The sequence below is a fragment of the Pteropus vampyrus genome, unplaced genomic scaffold (assembly GCF_000151845.1).
Source record: "Pteropus vampyrus isolate Shadow unplaced genomic scaffold, Pvam_2.0 Scaffold147, whole genome shotgun sequence".
In the NCBI taxonomy this organism is placed as follows: domain Eukaryota; kingdom Metazoa; phylum Chordata; class Mammalia; order Chiroptera; family Pteropodidae; genus Pteropus; species Pteropus vampyrus.
The window spans coordinates 503,908-509,842 of record NW_011888928.1 but is presented as its reverse complement, the minus strand read 5'-3'; positions in this window follow the sequence as shown (position 1 = coordinate 509,842).

Genomic DNA, 5,935 nt, shown 5'->3' with positions numbered 1-5,935 from the left:
AGATACAGGAAGAGAGGGATGTCCAAACTCCACTACCCTGCAGAAATTAGGTTAAAATGCTCACCTAGAGAGGACTAGGAGCTGAGAGGAGGAGGAGTGATTTCCAGGCAGCCTCACCCAGGTCGCTCCTCCATCCCTCCACCCTCTCCACTCTCAGGCCAAATCCTCTGCACAGAGACTAGCAATATGAGCCCTGATGCTCAGCACCTCACCTCTGATAGGCCTGGGCATTGAAAATCGGCCACAATGCTGGTAACCCTGTGTTGGTATTTCTTTTCTCTTTTTCATAATTTGAGAGCCTCAAAAAAAATGGAAGTGGCTTGGGCTGCTCTCAGCTTCTGAGAGGTCCTGAGAGCCACGGCATTTGGTTTTTAGCTGGGAAGGTCTGGCCTACTTCCCTCTCTACAACCTCGCTCCAGCTCCTCTCGTTGGCCCCCTGGTGAGGTCAGAGGTGGGACCTTCGGAAAGATGGTGTCTGGGGTTGGGTTCCTCTAGAAGCCGACCAGAGACAAAGATCTCAATGCAACAGTTCATTTGGGAGGTGGTCCCAGGAGGCCCCCGTGGAGTAATGAGAAAATGAGATAGGGAAGGGAAGAAAGCCAACACAGGTGTGATAATAAACAGGTGATCTCCATGAGCAAGTGGATGCAAACCTTCTGGGGGCTTCTGGAAGGTTCTGAGACATGTAGAACACATCTTAGAATTATCCCACGCGAGGGGTGAGCACCATCATTGTTGCCGAGGCTGCTCCTGGGACAGTCCCCAGTACTCTGGCCTGCCCTGAACGAGGTCCATGCATACCAGAGAATATTTTCAGGTGGAGAATCACAGGGACATAGAGTAGAAACCCTCAAATCTCAGTGGTTCATCTCCAGTTTTGGGGGGCGAGGGGGAGACTCTGGAAATTGCAGTCACTCATGGACCCCAAGTCATGAAGCAGCTGCCATCTCAGACACTGCTGATGATCCAACCAGAGGGAAAGAAAGACGTTCTGGGGAGCCCTGAACCGAGAGTTAATGCTCCGGCTAGAAATGACACGTCTCTTCCACTCACAGCTCATTGCCCAGAATTACTCACACGGCCCCACCCAACTGCAAGGGCGAAGGAAGTGCCCTCCTACCTGAGCCTGGGTGGCAGAGCTGGCTGCTCTAAATACTACGACTTCCCACGGGCTCCAGCTGTTAGAAGATGAAGAGCAAGCCCATGTGCATTCTATACACAAGACGTTCTGAGACCATCTCCTCCTAACAGGCATTCTTTAAACAATCAGGTGAACTGGCTATATGGGGCCCACTCTTGACTGTGCTGAGAAGTGACCGCCTCCTTTGGGAGCCATGCTCTCCCCCCCTAGTCCCTGCATGGCCCACTGCGTGTTCCACTGATCAGAAGTTTATGGGAGCAAGAACTAAGTTTCTATTGTGCCAAACCACCAAAATGTGGGACTTTTCTATCAATGACCTTGGTAGCACCCTAAGTAATAAACGAGCTTACTCACATTCAGGGGTGAAATGTTTGCAAGCCCAATTGTACACCCGTTGGAAGCCATGTTCCCTAATCAGCTTTATCAGGGATAATGGTGATCATCTGTTCTCCCTCTGACACCAGCATTTGTCTTTCAATTTATTCTGAATTTAGGTGGGGGAAGACGTTGTTTATTGAAATCCCTAAAATTCTAACAATTAAGTCCTGAATAATACCACTGGTGGCACTGATGAGAAGGGAGGAACAGTTTCCAAAACCTATCAAAAGGTATTGATATAATTGCATAATTGTTTTCCAGAGAAAAGAGCAAACTGAACTATTTTTAATGTCGAGAGCTAAATAGTCTGGAGAAAAATGTAATATATTATAGAAAATAAGCAATAGTCCTCAACATCTGTCAGCCCCTTTCAATGTAACAGCATGGAGAGTCCTGGCTTAACATTCCTGCCATATTGCGATTTATAAGAAATAGGAGGTCATTCAGATGACCAAAATATATTTCTCATATGTATTTGGTCTTCATAATTCCTGGCTCACAGCTCCAGGAACTCTTGGAATTTCATAAACCTTGAAAGTGAAAAAAGTGTCCCTTGTTATGTTAATGAGGTGACTAGGAAAGCTCCCGAAGATGGGGATTGGTTGCCAGATGCAACTTTCAGGCTCCCCTACCTCCCCAACCCCTTCCCCCGACCTCTGGGGAGGAAGAAGAGCTGAAGGTGGAATCGATTGCCAATGGTTTAGTCAATCATGCCTATGTAATGAAGCCTCCATAAAAGTCCAAGAGGACCAGGTTGGAAGAGCTTCTTGGTGAACACGTGGAGGTTCAGGGTGAGTGGCATGCCTGGAGTGGGTTTGAAACTCTACGCATCTTCCCACATACCTTGCCCTGTGTATCTCTTCCATCTGGCTATTCCTGACATATCTTTTTACAATAACGCAGTGATCCAGTAAGTAACATGTTTCTCTGACTTCTATGAGTTGTTCTAGCAAATCACTTAAACCCATGGAAGGGGTTATGGGAACCTCTGATTTATAGCCAGTTGGTCAGAAGTATAGGTGACAACCTAGACTTGTGATTGGCATTCTGAGTTGGAGTGGGTCATTGAAACTTCCCATCTGTGGTCAGTTGGTCAGAAAAGCGCAGTAACCTGGTCTTGCAACTGGTGTCTAAAGTGTACGTTTTGTGTGTGTGTGTGTGTGTGTGTGTGTGCGTGTGTGTGTGAACACCCTTATGGAATCTGATGCTATCTCCGGGTAGATAATGTCAGAACTGAGTTAAATTCTTGGGCACCCTGCTGGTGTCTGAGAATTGTTTGTTCATATTGGGGACCCTCCCCCAGTGGAATTGGGTCTAGGAATCCGATTTCATTCCTCACTTCCAAACTAGTATCCTTGTGGAGTTAACATTCTCCTGTTATCTTAAATAGAGCAATGGCTATGCATTTTTAGTCCCTGGGGCTTCTGATTTGAAAGCGTTTTTCCCTAAACTTGTTTCAATCTATCTTTCCTTCAGAAATGCTCCAATTGCATTTCCATAGCGGCTGTATTAATTAATAATGATGATCAGAATTAAAGAGAGAATTAGCAAGCCATTCCCTGGCTCTTTCATCAAAAAGGAAGAGTGCTAACAAGCGCTAATGGCTTGACAGGGAGATCTCACATTTTTGAGAGCTTTCAACCTGCCATCACATCCTGAAACTTTACCCCAGAGGCCGCTCTAAGCAACTGGATGTTTGATCTTTCTAGTGTAAGGAGGGGCATATATTCTCAGATTTCCCAACTGAACTCCTCTTGGAAAATAAAGCCTCCAAGCTGCATGAAGCAGAAAACCACAACTAGTAAAAACCAATCACTTTGTCCATAGACTTCATAGTTACATTATTATGTTATGTTACATTATGTTATTTTATAATGTTGCATTTTGTAGTGTTTTATATTTATTTGTTATCTATCTTATAAGAATTGAAATTCTGTGAGGTACAGTAAGGATTCATAACATGTTTTTGGAATGCATAAACGAGTGATCTGTTTATTATCTAAAGTCAAAGCAATTTAAAGAAAAAAAGTCTGAATTCAAAAGTACATTGTTGAGGTGAAAAATTGGAGACAACTTAAATGTCCTTTAATAGGGGAATAGTTATTATTAGTGATGGTATATCCATGTATGGATTATGAATGTAACAGAAAATCTAATTCAGATTGGATGAGGGGAATTGCTGGAGGCAATTGTTTATAATCCTGAAAAATCTATAGAAACCTGGGCCTCAGAGTGGGTTTGGTTCAGTGGCTTGATGATATTATTAAGGGCAAGGTTTTTAAAAATAATTCTAGTCTGTCTCCTGTGGCAGCAGCTAGAAACAAAAGCTGGCTTCTAACCTCATGAGCACAAGATGGCTGCCAAACCTCCAGCAGTTACGTGAATCCTCAGTCATATTCAGAGAGAGAGAGTTTCTCTCCCAGATGCCCCAGAAAATCTAGCCTCTCACTGGCTTAAATTGAGCCACGTGCCCAGCTTTGACCTAAGAATTGTAGCCAGGAGATTTGCTTATGTGGATTAATTTGGGTCTATGCGACATGCCTACCCCTGGAGCTGAGTGTGCTCTCAGCTTTCTCAAGGTACATAGGCTATGCAGGGGAAATATGTTCATAAAGAAAATGCAAGCATTCCAAAAAAAAAAAAAACAGAACAAAACTATGATCTATTGTCTATGGTTACATACGGTTAAATTTTTATATTTCTGTGGGGAAAAAAACGATATGTTTTCTACAGTTGCATATATATTTATGTAAATATATACTAAGAATTCTGGAGGGATCTACTACAAACTAGTAGTGGTTACTTCTAGGGAGGGGCCTGAGACCGATAATTATAGTAAAGGGTTATTTTAAATTTACCAAGAAAGTGGTCCTCAATCAGAGGCAATTCTGCCCTCCAAAATACATTAGCCAATGATCCCAGGTATTTTTGGTTGTCACAACTAGGGGAGGGGCAAAGTGCTACTGGCATCTAGTGGGCGGAGACAGAGAACAGCCCTCACTGCAGAATCATCTAGCCTAAAATGCCAATAGTGTTGAGGTTAAGAAACCCTGATTTAGAACATTAATTTTTGTAAGGAGATGAGATTCAAGTATTACTCGCACAGTTAAAAGTTGATTTTTAAAAATGATGTCGTGGACGCTGTAATAGGTGATCCACATCCCCGCTTCGGGACCCAGTCTCAGATTCCCCCAGCTGCCAGGGAGTGCTGGCTGCTGATGACTCACGTTTCTGAGTCCCTCTTCAGCAATTGTCCTTAGCCGAAAGATGCTGCCTTGTCCAAGATTACAAGTCCTCTCCAAGGGCGAGCTTTATCCTTGAGAAACCCCAGCACTTTTGACATTGTGGGATAACACTTCTTTGTAGTGGGGGGCTGTCCTGTGCACTGTGGGATATGTAGCAGCATCTCTGGCCTCTACCCACTAGATGCCAGTAGCACCCCTCCTCCAGTTGCAACAACCAAAAATGTCTTCAGACATTGCCAAATGTTCCTGGGGGGCAAAATTGGTCCCTGTCCCTGAATTAAGAATCATTGCCTTATCCATTGCCTGGTTGATGCAGGGAAACAAAGACTCGGCCCCAGCCTAAATTTGGAACATCTTCGAGGGCCATCCCAGCTGTAGAGCTCCACTTGGGGTTGGCTGAGGCCTTCATTGCAATCGTATCAGTTCAATTTCTCCCTCCGCCCAGTCCTGTTTCCCTCACCCTTTCTCAGGGGGAGTTGTTTTTAAGAGCACTCCCCAGAAACATTCCACCTGCAGATCTCCCTCCCAGAGTCTGTTCCCTGAGAAACCCAACCAAGACCAAGATGGTGCTCAGAGGGGTTAAGGGACTCATCAAAGGTCTCACAGTAGATGAGGTGCGGTGCTAAGACTGTAACCTATGTCATTACACCAAAAACGATGCTCATAAACATGAAACTTTGTGGACTTCTTTTTCGTATGGGGCTCTGCTGACACTACAATGCAGTGAGCTCTGACTTTCCCACCCCCAAGCCTACCCAATGTGTGCAACTGAGGGAGGTGAAGCCTAATGGCATTAACTCAGTCCCCTTCTCTTTATTCTTCCCAAGCTACATCTCTTATACATGTGCTCATCTGTCAATTCTTTTAACCAGTTGACAGGTAGCAAGTCTGAACATGGAGATGTTTCAACTACAAGTACTTAACACAGCTGCACAGAGGCCTTCTATTCGGAAAACTTCTTTCCTTGGTTAAAATATGGATATGAGATAAAAGGTCCATATGAAGATCATGGTTGGGACAAGGTCATTCCTCAGTGTGATGGTCCATTTCTAACAACATGGGACGGTAAGGGAGGTTAGAGTGCCATGGTCTGGGGTGAGAGCTCTTACTATACTACCACTACTAATAATATACACTATTATAATTATTATAAAACATGTAATAATAAAAA